Consider the following 15,625-nt stretch of genomic DNA (forward strand, 5'->3'; position numbering starts at 1 on the left):
TTTAGGTCAAATTGTGTCATTTGATTATAAGATTTTACTGGTGGTAACAAAATTAAAATGAAATACCTAGCTTCGCAATGTTCTTTAAGGCTTGTGTAACTGAAATAGGTGATCCAATTGTGTAATTGTGTAGGCCAATTTTTCTTGAGCCTAGATCTCAAGTCAATACAAATTTTAACAAAATGTAGTAAGTTCTTTAACTGAGATGTCCTCTGTCAGAAAACATCAGAAGAAAAGAGGAAACCATGCTCAGCCCTCACTTGGCTGACTTCACAAAAGTAATGTGAGCTGAGGCTTGGAAGATCAATCGAAATCCACTGAAATGGGAGAGTTTGAGGGGAGAACAAATGAAAAGGAAGAGCAGAGGGCTTGTGAAACTTCATGGAGGCATGACAGATGTGACGCATTCATAAAGCCTTCCTCCATTCACTACAGTACAGGTGTGCTTGGAGGAATAGCTGGATATGAGTCTGAACAGATGGGTAAGAACTGCTTAGGGAGGGATCCGCATGGTCTGCTAAGTACTATGGACTTTGTACTTTATGATATGTGGTGCCATTTAAGGCTTTCAAAAGGCCTGACAACATTTATATTTTAGAAGGGCCACTTCTAATTTAACTTGAAGAAAAGGCTATATATGAGCAAAGAAAGATACTGTTTAAAAATTATCTTTAAATATTGCAATTGAAGCTCTCTTGATGGCAGAGGAAATTGAATTATACCTTAGGCATCTAGTGGGGGAATCCCAAAGTGCCCACTGGTTTTAAGGACGAATCAAGAGTTTGATTGTAAAAAGTAAATTCATGTAAATTTTCTAATCCATTCTGGAAAACATTGTTTTTGCAAATTTTCACTAGTTATAACACTTATTCTCCCCCATAAAAATTTTTCTTAAGAAAGTGGAGAGCCCCAAGAAAAACAAGTATTAGTTTAACACTTGGTGCCCCAATATGTAACCACTGCGGGTAACAAACACCAGTTTAAGAAGCAAAAACTTAACAAACAGAAAAAGAGGTATGCTTAGAATACCTGGCTGGTTGAAAAGCTATACATAACATTGAAACAAAACAAAGTGAAACAAAGCAGAAATAACAGAAACAGAATTCTTTTTGCTACCAAATAAACATATGAATAATATTATAAAGAGAACTTTACCTCACTTGAATTCTATATCTGTAATTCAGGAAGTGGAAAATTACATTTTAGAGATACTTTCTTTAAAGTCCAATTTTCTTAGAGCTATATTTAAAAAATTCATGTGCAAAACAATCTTTCTGCTGACTTTATACTGTGTTATAAAAGTTCCTAGAAATTTGCCATATTTTAAATTTCAAGTAACTTTTAATTCTTAACTTTGAGGAGGATGCAATTGTAATCCAATGTCTGTGCCCCCATTTTTTACTGCTAAAACTAAAGGGTGCCTAGCAAAAACATTATGCTTCATCATGCCAACTACATTCCTCTCCTAAAAAAACAGAAAATGCATTGACAATTAGTAATAAAGGTAGAGCATCATTTTTGCTATGCTCTTCTATACCACTAGGAGTTGTTAGATCCTCCATGATATTTAATCTAAATGAATTCACTATCTGATATACATATATATATTTGATATGTTAAAACACATTTGGATTAACATCTGCTTAGCTGAGAAAGGAATCTCTAGGAGGGTATAATGCAAATGAATGTCACCAAGTGTAAATCGATGCCTTCTTTATTATCAAAATCTTTTTCTGATTTGGGCAATGCCATGATCTTTGTCTTATAATTACCAAACACTGTACTCTTCACATACTATATACTCTGTTTTCTGCAGGTTCTTGCATGATGTGTTTGCAGGTTTCCCAGCAAAGCTATACCAGACCAACACCTACATACTCTAGAACAGAACTCTCATCCCATCCAATTAACAGAAAAAGTCCTTTTCTCCTTTTTATTCCCAGACATGTTTCTTGGGACCAGTTCTTTCCTTTGTACCATATCCTTCATTGCAGACTCTCATGGAGGTGTGTCTGTGCACCTGTCTGTGCACCTAAGGGGAACAGTGGGAGGGGTAGAGGTTGCAGGGTCAGGTGAGTGTCAGGTTCAATCACAGTTACCCTGAAAGCAGCATCCAGGTCAAGAAATCAAAACACCACCTTATTTCACTGGCCACATTTACTCACTAATGGTCATTTTCATTTCAGGAGCCTCTTTTCTTTCAAATAGTCCAAGCTCATTGAGGGACATCACTGAGGATTCAGTTGCCTGAAAGAGAGAAGTTCACAGGATGTGACAATTACATAAACAAATAATTGTAATGTGGGATAATGAGTATCATGTCAAAGGTATTTGTCAAAGTGTTATAGAAAAAAAAATGTTAGGCAAACACCTAAAGGAGAAATATTTTGCCCAGAAGAATTAGGATTTATTTTAAAAGTGTCATTTGACATTTTATTAAATGAAAAAGTGAAGAGAAATAAAGGGATACAAAGCAAAGAGAACAGCAAAAACAGAAGTGTGGAAATGTGAAAGTTCAGAGAAATGGTTCCCAAATTTTGCTCCTTGGTCCGTCATCAAATGCAAATTCTTGGTCCAGCTCAGATCTGTCGATTCAGAAATTCTGGGAATAGAAACTAGTAATTTGTGCATTTACGTGATCCCCAGATGATTCTGAAGCATGAGAAAATTTGAGAGCTACAGAGCAAGCCTAAATAAGTAACAATTTCACATAGCTCAAATGTAGGCCATAAGCGCCTGTGTTGAAGACAGGTTTGAGTTTTACCCAGAAGTCAGTTAGGAGCTATTTGATATCTAAAACATGGATTGACATGTCCATAACTGTTTCAAACTGATAACTTTGCTGGCATCATTGATAGTTAATCTGATTGGTGAAGAAATGAGACCACTTGTTGGGTGATAAGTAAAGCTTGAACTTGAACAGTGGTTGGAATGGTGGAGGGTAAGGGATAGATAAAAGAGACACTGGAGCTGTAGAATATCCCAGATAATGCATAATCTTTCAGAAGGACTTTCTGAGATGGAGCTTTAAAACTAAAGAAAACCAAATATAACAAATTTAAGAGTGTGACGTGGTCAGAGGAGGGGTGAAGTTGTGTGAAGGGGTTTTGTGTTACCCTACAAAGCAAAACTGACCTCTTCTCCTTGTAATGAGCAATACACAATATGGAGAAACAAACCAGAGTCATGTCATGCTCTTTGTCTCTTTCCAGCCTGAACTGATAGAGTATAGAGGTTCCTTTCTGTGATGTCATACTTAATTTCTGTCCATATAATTCCAAATGCAGTATCGTTTTCTTTTAGTGGAAATTCATACTTAGGCATCTATTCACCCAAGAAATATGAAGTACTTAAAACATGTTCCCCAGTGCAGTAATGGGGTGCCAGCTGGTAAGATGAGGTGAGAATAATATATAAAGTAACAAATCACTCTGCTGTCTAAGGGGCTATTGTGTTCCAGAGATGTCTTTTTGCAAAACTGTCTTTCTCTTGGTCACTATTTAACCCCAAACAAAGACACCTTTGTTCACATAAAGATCTTGAGGAAAACCCTTTAAAGGTGGAAGTTATGCCCTTTTGTCCTTCCTCTTCCATTTCTAGCTGAAATGTGGAGAAGATGGGTGAGGCTTCAGCTTCCATATGCTAAAGGTAACTACACTGACAATAAAGCATGATGATAAAAAGTAAAGATAGAAATTGATTGGGCCCTAATTATATGGTGTTTCCCTGCCAGCAATGGACTCCCTAAACAAGTGTCTTATAAGAAAAAAAATATTATTTAAACCACAGTTATTGGGGTTTCTAATTACCTGAAGCCGTATAGTCCTGTGATAGATTCAAATTAACCTTTCGATTTCTGGGCCACATATTTGCTTCCACTGTTTCTTTTATTCTCATTTAAATCATATTCAGTAGTATATTCTTGTACCTAAGTACTAGATAATGTCTTCATTTTTCATTAAACACTATATTGTAAACGTCTTTCTGTGCCATTGCATATTATTCCACATCACTGTTTTCAATTTCACATACTTACTGCAGTTCATTAAACAAAATCACCCATTGTAGAATAATTATTTTCCCTTGTTTTTCACTATTGTAAATGACAGTACATGAACATAGCAGATTTTCAAATTCTAGTCAGCATTATGTACTATTAAAAAATAAGACTAATTAATTGATCAAAACAATTAGACCAAATGGAGGTCAAAGCCAGGCAACTTGGTCTACAAGTTGTGGAGGGGTTCTCTAAAACCAGGCTCAGCATCACTCGGGGGCAGCAAGAGTCTTAGACATGAGTACGTGGATGATCACGACTGACTGTGATATGAAGGCTCAGTCAGGACCGTCATGGAACAGACTCTGCTCTGCAGGGCTCCTCTGAACATGAAAAAGAAGAGAAATACTTATTTAGGTGAGCCTGTGGAGACACAGAAATTGCTTATTGCTTACCATATTATGTGTGTCTTGAAGCTAAAATAGCCTCACTTTGAAGCTAAAATAGCCTCACTTTGCACAGGACATATGAAATCTTTGGTTTGTTTTGATACTTTGATGTAATGAATAAGTTGCTTTGCCAGTTGTTCTCGATTTCAGATTCTTCTGTTCTACTTGCTGCCTCATACACATAATGTGATGCTGCAAAATGAGACAGCTGACAGCAGAACAGACGTAATTGCTTGAAATTTAACTTTAGCAAGCAGAAAAGGTTCCCGAAACTTCAAAAGTGTCAACATCTTCTGTTATATGATTTTCTTTGTTATATTTGGTTGAGTTTGGTTCTTAAAAAGTACTGTATTTTATATGTGCAAAGATCTCTTTTTTTCAGCCACTGTGTAGTGTGCCGTTCCAGCTAAATGCAAGCACCTGCCATTAAGGTTATTGTAGCCACTCCAATACAAAAAAAAAAGTACTTTTAATAATATTAAAACAATAATAAACAATACTAATGATCTGGCCTTTAGACATCATTGCCTGAGTTATTTTGCACAAGGATATCTTGAATTATCATTCAGTCTTTGCATTGTTACTTTTACTATTTTTGTATTTATGATCTTAAAGGATGTGTATTTACACTTCAGGCATTCATGGAAAGTCATGATGATCAGAGAGTTGTATTTGTATGAAGAACTCGGGGCTCACCAGGGATATAATTTTTCAAAAGTCTTTCAGAACTAAATATAATCTGTATGTTTTAACATCCTGCTCTCTCCCTTCAATCCATTTAAATAAATTTTTAATTACTTTTTAAAAGATTATGTGTCCTTAATCTGATAGTAAACTCCATGAAGGTAAAGATTTTTTTTGTCTTACTACCATATACCCAGTGATTAGCATAGTGCTTGGTAATGAGTGTATATTTTAAAAAATACACATATAAGTGGTTAGTAGAATAAATTGCAAAGCTATAAAGAGCTAATGCAGGAGAGGAGAAATAAAATAAATGTCATGGAGCACAGATAAGATAAAATTTGTGTTTATCTTACAAGAATGTGGTCAAAGAGATTTCTCAAAGCTAAACTAGGAAATACTATGGTTTTGTATTATTGAGACTCTAATTTTATTTCAAAGTTGAACGTAATGGGACCACAGCTACAAATCATTCTTTTATTTCCAATCGAAGTATAGGTTTATTAAATAAGGTCTTATTTTATTTTATATTTTAATAATAAACAGAACTACATGGAGATCTGTATTCCAGGAAGTTTTGCAATATCTCTTAAATAAATAGATTAATTTTCTTTGCTGTTGAAGAGGTAAATTGATGTCATTTCTATCATAAAAGAACTACTATTTGCTCTGTTTATACATATAATTTCTACTGCTTTTGACTGATGTTTACTCTACTTTGAAATTTATTTTGTCAATCAAGCAAACTTCAGTATTTTCACAGGATCCATACCAGTGTTCTCTTATGTGCATTATTGGTTTTACAAACAAAATAGTCAATCTTGGGGTAAATAGCTTATCTTCAGTTAGCATTTGCAACTTTAAGTTATTTAATGATAAATGATAAAACAACTTTTTGTGAGGATAATATTATTGTGACCATGCTGCAACCAGCAAGTCAATATTATTTCCGATAATATAAATTATGCTATGAAATCTAATATATTTAGCTACTATAATAAGAAAAAAAACAGCTTTGTACCTAGTTTTCCTGTCTTTGCAAAGTACAGATCTGAGATTATAAAAGAAACAGTAACTACTTATGCCAAATAGATATTTAGAAACTTCTACTTGCTTCCAGCACTTCCTCTCAAAGTTGATGACTTCCTATTCACATACATTCGGTAGTACTTTTTAGGCACAAGTACTAAGTTGTCCTGTAACATGCATGCACTGCCATCTAGGTCTCCTTTGTTCCATGTTACACACTGTGTGACAAGCAAACTCACAAAACTCTGAGTTTCTCTTCAATAACTAGTTGTGCAGTCTTATGGAACCTGCATTGTAATCTTGATCTAATGAGCACAAAAAGTTTATAATTCAGATAAGCAAAGGAACTGGCCGTCACTTTACATTCTTACATGGGTTTTTCTGATACATTTACACTAGGCAGAGCTTGTGTACTGGCAGCTTTGAACTCCCTATGGGAAGAATTGGCTATTAGTAAAGGAAACACTGACTCATGTGCTTCTTACATTTTAAGAAGCTATTTGTAAACCTCTCTTGGAGTTAGACAAGTCCGCAAATAATTCAAATAGATCAGTTTTTCATCAAGTCTCTATGTATTGATATATTAATGGAGTAAAATACACTAGAGGAAATTAAAGTTATTACTCACAGTTTTGTGATTCATCTTTGTCATATGATCCATATGAAAAGCACACAGACCTCACTACTAGTAAAACAACACAAAAAGAAACTGACATAAAATCACTCTAACTCATAAGATCTATAGCATCAGTTTAAGGCAGCATTATAAGTGAGTATGGTATTTTAGATATTAACGTATTTTAAGTGTCTTCATAACAGTATAGGCAAACAAAGAGAGGAAATGAAACAATGAGGCAATGAAACAGAAAGATTATTTCCTCCACAGTCATTTGTGGGTTTTTTTCACACATGATAAATCAAAGCACATATCCATCAAATATTGTAGACCCAATTTTGAGTAAAATATTTACCCAAACATCTTAAAAGTGAAGTAGAATTTGGGACTTCTGGATAAATTTGGGTTGAAGAGCTAAATACTTCAAATGGAAACAAAAATTTGGTTTGAGAAAATTTCACTTGCAGTTGACCTTATTATATAAACATATGAACAAACCAAACACTGAATAATCTTGTTAAAATACAGAAGCTGGGAGCCATAGTTTTCTTAGAGGTATAATAGAAATAAGTGTGGATCTGGCTCAGAGGCAGTCTCCACTTGAACTGGTACTGGTGATATCAAATTCAGTACTTTGTGAGTGAACTAACTATTTGATGAATGACCCAACATTTTATGCCTCTGATGGAGTTCCTTTCACTGCAGCTGATCCAGATTACCAAGAGAAATACCAAGAACTACTTGAAAGAAAGTACTTTTTTCCAGATACAAAGAAAATGAACAGGTTTGTCAAGGACTGGTGATCCATACCTGGGTGGTATTACTGATGAGATGGAGCCAGAGACAGAAGAGGCTTATGAAAAATATTGTCAGAATTAGAGAAGCAAAAACAGTAAAGTAAATTTCATCGTATCAGTTTTATAGAACAGTTTAGGTTAGGTTATAGTGATTTAACAAAACACAGGAAAGCAAGAAAATGTGTCACACTTACACTAAGTTAAGGATATTGATTTATGTTAGTAATGCATGCAACTTTAATTTTGTTTGTTTAATGTGATCTGCCAAACTAAAGTTTACTCCCTGTATATTAAAATGTATATATTATGTACAGTTAATTCCACTGTTTTGGCTGTAATAAAATTGATATTGAAATTTCAAAAATAATTTTAAGAAGTACTTAACAGCTTGAACACTGGAACAACTAACTAGAATCAACTAACTGCTTCTGTTGCAAATGGCCTCAAGTGATTTAAGTCTTGGTTTCTTCTTCTGTAATGGGGAGAAATAATTATAAAACAAATAATGAAAAGTACCTATTATATTTTCTATTCATTAAATAAATATTTATTGACCATCCATATTGTGTCAAATGTTTGACTCATGGGGCAGGAAGGAGGTAAGATGCTCACCTCTTGTAGCGTATGTGGACTATGTGATTATTAAGAGTTGATTGAAATAAGTAACTGACTAATGTACCAAGAATCTGCTAACTACAAAAGACAGCTCTTATAATAAATGTTGTAATGAGTAATATTACTTCAGTGAATTGTCAGTTAACATGAAATCCTTTCTCATCTGATGTGGTTTATGATTTGATATAATGCTGAAGAAGTGGAAGTGATCAACACTTGATGGCTGATAATAACCACATTTCTCATACTTCCATATATAATATATATGACCATGATGATAAATGAAATGTGGTCTAAGTTCATACCTACTGATAATTGGTCACAATCTGGCAACCTATGGAGACATATTTAACCATTTTATCTATGCAGGTTTGGAAGCATGTTTCCTGAAAGTTGGCTAATCTTAATTTATGAGAAGCTTTCAGATTCATAAAATTTAATTATTTTTTAAAATTGGACTAACATAAAGTACAGTTGTTATGGAGCTCTTCATATTTACTACTCTAATAGATAATGCACTTTTAAAGTAAACAACAATATATTTTATTGACAGAATCTCTGGGAAATTAACTTCATTTTAAATAAAGAATGACACATTCTTGGAATTACATTTTGGGGTAAAATTGAAATACAAAACTGAAGTTAATTCTATCTCAGTGACGAAAGGAACTAAAAATAGCACTTGTTAGAATTCTAAATTCTTGCCCACTAGATTCTATTAACTTTTCTTTTCTCTTTCTTTTCATTTTATCATTTATTCTCCTCAACTTTTCAATCGCTGTACAAATACATATGTTCTTGTTATGTATGTACTATTTCTCTTTGGCTGCTGTAACAGATTGTGTCCTAAAACAACAATTTATCTTCTTACATTTGTATAGGTTAGAAGTCTGACTTGGGCCACATGTAACTAAATTCCGAGTATTGTCAGAGCTGCACTCTTTCTGGGGGCTTTTGGGAAAAATTAGTTCCTTGCCTTTTCCAAGAAGCCACACATATTCCGAGGTTTGTGGCCTCTCATTCTATCTTCAAAGCCAACAACAGTGGGTTGAGTCCTCAGCATGGTGTCATCTCTTTGCTTCTTTGCAGCCAGGATAGGTATTTGCTCTTAAGAACTCATACGATTAGATTGGACTGCCTGGTAGCCAATTATATGTGTGTGTGTGTGTGTGTGTGTGTGTGTGTGTGTGTATCTATACCTATCTATCTGTCTATGTTACTTGTATTAATGATGTTTGTACTTGTATGATAACCAAATATATTATATATTATTTAGGTAATCTCCATTCTTCCTGTTTATAGACAGGGGTATATGCAAAGAACATTTTTTAGTTCTTGTAGTGTGTTGTTATCCAGGGAGATACTAAAATGGTGGGTAGCATATCATAATCTCACATATGTACTCTTGCATCACTAGTGACATAGAATTATTTTAATATGCTTAATGGAGGAAACATATTAAAAAATGCACATTAACATAGTGACTGCTGTAAGAAGTAGGTAAAAGGGTTTTCTTTTTTCTCTCCCCATGCCTCTAGCATCTCTGTCATAAAGCATTGTATTCTATTTTGGTGTCTTTCTTAACAAAGACTCAATTCTACCCCAGCTCATTTAACTACCTTGACCTCAGCCTGGACTGACTGATGTTTCAAGGCCTGGTTGTTTACTGGACTGAACTACAACTGAACTTTTCTGGCTTGTGAAAATCTCTGATCCTGTAAAGATTATTCTCAAAATCCCTAAGAGAGAAAGAACTTAATTTCTTTTTACATATTCCTTCTTTCTCCTTTTCCCTCCTTTATCTTATCCCCACATACTTTTTTTTTTTTAATTGAAGGGTAGTTGACACACAGTATTACATTAGTTTCAGGTGTACAACACAGTGATTCAACATTTATATACATGATAATTCTAGGTACCAGCTATCACCATACCAAGTTGTTACAATATTTTTGACTATATTCCTTATGCTATACATTACATCCCAGTTATTTATTTTACAATTGGAAGTGCATATATATATATATAGTTTTTTTTTTTTTGTGAGGGCATCTCTCATATTTATTGATCAAATGGTTGTTGACAACAATAAAATTCTGTATAGGGGGGTCAATGCTCAATGCACAATCATTAATCCACCCCAAGCCTAATTTTCATCAGTCTCCAATCCCCACATACTTTTTTGCCACTTATTCCCTCTATCATGCACCCTGCTACTACACACAGAGCATTCCTATACACTTTATATTGGTTAAAATATTTCATGTTAAATATAAATTCTTATTAATGTAATAATGTTCATGGCTTCTTATAGTTAATGTGTTCTCTGCTACTCTATGGATTTATCTTTGTCTTCTTCTCCAGAATCAACAATTTTTATGCTTCAGGGACTCTCCTGGTCCTAAATTAGGTTGATTCTTAGTAAGCCCTAGTTAAAAAGCTCAGGTGAGTCCTCATAAATTCCACTTTGTTGCCGGTCTATTTATAGAAGTGGTAAGTCCCTCTCTTTCCCCGGTGTCATTTCTTCACTGAGCCCAGTTCCACTTACTGGGTCTTCATCTGGGTCCTATCAAATGCATAGCTAAGTCTCTACTACTTTTCTTAAGTCTGTCAAACACCCACAAACTGACTGCTAGATCCAAACATTTGCCTCTTCAATTTGCTCCCTTCTTTTGGAAATTCATGGTGGCGTGGATGACCAACTACTGCATGTCTAACTATACTCAGAGGATGCCCTAGGCTGCTGTGTACCTGAGTTTCTCCTCTCATCTTTTGTCTAGCCTGACCCATGGAGAGTTCCATTTTAATAGTTTATCATCTAGCAATAAGAATATATTTCAAATTAATGTAAGTAATAAAATGGTGTCACAAATATTTAGAATAGTTTTATAGAAATATAAATTTATTGAGCCCCTATAATTTCTCAGATATTTTGCTGATTAGCAGTAAGCAGAAAATAGAATCTTGTTCTCAAGGACTTTACTGTCTGGTAAAGGAGACAGATATTAATGGATAGTCATTATAATAGATACTTAATGACAAACCAAGATCAGTGTTCTGGATGAAAAGTCACTGGGGTCTATGAGTACATTATAAAAAGGACCTGAGCTCATCAAGGAGGTCAGAGAAAGCTTCCTGCAAAAGCAGCACCTGAGCAAAAGTATAAGGATGAATAGTAGCTGGACATTAAAATTGAAGCAGTTCTGGAGTGTGGAGAAGGTCTTCCTGGTCAAAGAAAACACATGCTCAGTGGGAAAAGAGCATATGGCAAGTCTGGAGAACCACAACAAATGCCACTGCACTAGAGCTTATTACACCAGGGGAGTGATACATGGTGAAGCTCGACAGAGAAGCAGGGACCCGATCACACAGAGCTCTAAAGGTCATGCAAGCAATTTAGATTTTAAGCAGGCTGCATAACATCACAAGGTTTGCAAAGATCACCATGACTGTGATGTGGGGAATGGGCTGTTAAGGGCCTGAGTGCAAAATGCAGATTACTTAGTAGATCATGGCATACTTCAACCAAGGAATGAGAGTAGACTGGAGCATTCCATAACAGACTTATAAAAGATTTGCTAGTTCCTTTCCAAATGTGCCAGAATTAAATGTGGAAATAAAACACCAAATACCTGGCAGTTCCTATTTGAAATGGCTTATATTGATAGCAATCTGCACCCAGTAAAGTGCTTGTAACATGGTCCTTGTATGTGTGTTTGCTTCTTTTAACCATCAAAACTGTCTGGTGAAGAGGGTAGGTAGCTGCTTTACCATTTTATCAAGTAAATGTAGTTTCAGAAAAGGCAAATGTCTTGTCAAAGGCATACAGTAAAATAGCAGAATCAAGTCCTTGAACTGTAGCTTCCACTTCCTTCCCCTTGCACTGCATTGCATCCACAGAATTTAAGCCCTTTTCTTTCTTTGAGGAGGGAGGGAGGGAAGAAAGGAAGGAAGGAAGGAAGGAAGGAAGGAAGCAAGGAAGGAAGGAAGGAAGGAAGGAAGGGAGGGAGGGAGAGATGGAGGGAGGGAGGGAGGGAGACCATACCTACTCTAGGACAATTAACAGATTTTTTTGCATGTTTTTATGCTGAACTGCAATTGCCAATTCTTCTGTTTCCTTAGGGTTCTACCCTACCAACTCCCTAACAATGATGACAAGCCCCAAATACTACACTGGGCCATCCCTGTGGTTCCATTTCTCCTCTTTTCCATATGCTGACTAATGATTTTGATACTCTGTGACCATCAACTTACAAGCCTATTTGTAGCTAAAGAATTTTTGAAGTGGGCTTCAAAATCCATAAAGACATGTTGAACAGAATCATTTGGCACTACTCTTATGGAAATGATAACAGGCAGATACACACAGAATCATTTACAAGTTATTTTCTTCCTTAAATCTTCTTCCAAAGTAATCAGGAACCTTACTTTTTAAAATGCAGAAAAGAGGCTAAAGGCTCCTATCAACTATGGCATTATACAATCTGAGGTTTAAATTCATTAAATAGTTATGTGGGAAAGGGAATAAGTCATGTGCAATAAGCTAAAACTTGCTGATACAGTACTCATAATAGGTTCTTTCCCAGAGGTTTTATTGCAGTTATATAAGAAATCATTCATTTATGAAGTTCAAAGAAACTTTCTGAATAGAGTTTTGGGGTGTTGTATTTTTGAGAGATGTAGCAGGCAAGTATGAGATACTGCTTAAAATAATTTAAGAATGCACATTTGCACAAATACAAACTCTGACCTAACTGGCATTTTCTTATTATTCAAAATTTAAGCCATTTAAGTCTTCCTATGGTAAAAATCATTTAAAGTTTGTATGAAAACAAAAAGATTTCTATCATACTGAAAACAGAAGTGTAAGCCCTGTTTCTTATCACTACACTTACACTTTTCTTTTTTTCTGACATTTTCATGGAAGTATATGGAAAACATTATTCAATACAATTGCTTTGTAATGCTTGGAATTGGGGGAAAATTGAATTTTACAGGTTTCCTTATGCTTCTAACTTATGCATCTTCCTTCTTCATAATTAATTCAGACTTGCCAGTAAGCACTCTGTTATTTTGTCTCTCTTGAGAGGTTTTTGTAATGAAAAAAAAAATTTCTCAAGGTAAGCATATGCAGTTCAGAAGAAAGTTATATTGGAAAATTAGCATTATATGGTGTATTATTTTAATACAGAGTTTTCTTATGAATGACCTTCCTTTTAGAAAGATGAAAGCTCATATTAAACATTTACAGTCTGAGAAATCAAGTTCTGGCAGAGTGAAAAAATAAAAATAAAAATATAATCTAGATTTAGACCCTGGATTTGATGATCATGGCAATAAACAATTACTTCGATGTTAGCTGTTTATATTTCACTTAACCTATAAATGTCTATGTTTAACAGAAATAAGTCTGCTTTATAAAATAAAACAAAATAATTAAAATAGAAAAATGGAAAATAACTTACTTCACACAAGGAATTACTTTAAACAGCTAAGTGATATTTGTAGAGAAAGTGTCATTTATTTAATATCTACTTTTTAAATTTTGTGATATATTTAAATCACAAAGTACTTATCATCCAAATTCAAAAAAATGAACAAAACATTACAAAATGTTTGATGATCTCCCAATCTTTTTTAAAGCTCGTAGCTACACATCTCCTGAGTCTCCCAAAGGAGAGAGGTCCTTGTGATTTTGAATGGTTTTTGCTACACTCATATTGCACAGAATGAGTTGTACTTTTTTTTTTCATTCTAAGTAGCTATATACAAAGTTAGGAGAATTGAGAAGGCAGAAGATTGGTCCCAATTGTCATATTTCAAATTAAATATTAAAAGGTCTTCATTCTAATGTAGGTTAAGGTTTTTGTGCTTTGAGACATTCATGTAAAATGTTATACACAATATTACAACAAGGTTAAAGGTCTGCCATTCCATAAGAAGCAAATGTTAGCCTAAGGCTGAATAGTATCAAAAATTTTTTCCTGAATAAAGTCATGACACCCTTTAAGAGTTGCATTATTGTATAATGATGTCACCTCTGGACCATGAAGTTTCAAAATTGAAATCAAGGGCAACTAAACCTAAAACTAGCTCTTGTATGAATACCTTAATTAAAAGTAAATTGCAACATCTTACCTGATTATAAAAGATGAAGTATATTAACTGAGGTCCATCAAATATGTTCCAGATTTCAACCATATTTAGAGTAATTCTACAATTCCTCTGAAATAAATGTGTCTTAAATCTGTTGTGTCTGAAATTACATGAACCATCACCATAGCAACATGATTCTAAGGAAAAGTTATTTCAGTGCTTAAGAAGTCTGAAGAGTAAATGTCAGAGGCCAGTAATTCTGGGATTCTTGCTCTTTGAAGAATTCCATATATTTACATGAATATTTAAATATATTAAATCATAGGTTACAAATATTAGCAAAAGTACATTTACTTTTGAGCAAAATTACTTGCCTTCCAACAATAAATGTAAAATATATCATCATCAAGTAATTCTGAAATTAATATAAATACAACTTAAGATATCAATGCATTTGTGTTTACAAATATATTCAATGTTCAATATTACCTTATATTTGAATAATCCTTTTAAATTTTCAAATAACATTGACATACATTACAAATACATTTTAGAATGGTTTATATAAAAATCACCAGACATCAAGTCCTTGGGCTATCTTTGATCACACACCTGTTCAGGACACATAAAAGTAGTTTCAAAGAAGAATCTTAGCCCTTGTTTGCATCTGTACTATCCAGCTTCATTTTAAAGCACAACATAAAGGGTTGGCCCATATTCTAAAACAAACCCTACCAAATTCTTCAATTTTCTAAACAACGTAGTTATAGTGCCACATGTATGTTAAAAAGAAAACCACCAGCCCAGCAGGCAGTCACTTTTGCTAGGACAAGCAACTAAATCAGGGCTTAAAACCTAACCTACTTGTGGTTTCAACCTCCCCCAGATATGTAGTTAGTCAGGAATTTTCTGGTCAGCATCAATAAAATAAGCAAGAAAGGTCACCTTCTCCCTTAAGTTCCTTAGGCACCAGGATGAGCGCCAAACTTGACCTTTTATATAGCATTGCATATCTTATGTAAATGAATACACCACTTTGAAGTTCTGTCTTTCTTGCCTGCCTCCTTGAGGATACCAACCTTCATATGACTATAGCCCTTGGGAACACTTCTACTTCTTCTTTACACAGAAGATGTGTCTCGTAGGCTGGTCTTTAATTTGGCTCAAATAAAACTGTCTCTATTTCAAGGTGACTTTAGTGATCTTTTCGTCAGCATGTGAACTAATACTCAATGTACTTTTTCACGTATAAATGTATATTCATAACCTCTTAGCAGACCCATGCTAATGATTTATTGAAACTTTATTTGTTTTGTGTTAATGGAAACATTTACATTGAAAT

Source organism: Manis pentadactyla, chromosome 1, assembly GCF_030020395.1.
Source record: "Manis pentadactyla isolate mManPen7 chromosome 1, mManPen7.hap1, whole genome shotgun sequence".
NCBI lineage: Eukaryota > Metazoa > Chordata > Mammalia > Pholidota > Manidae > Manis > Manis pentadactyla.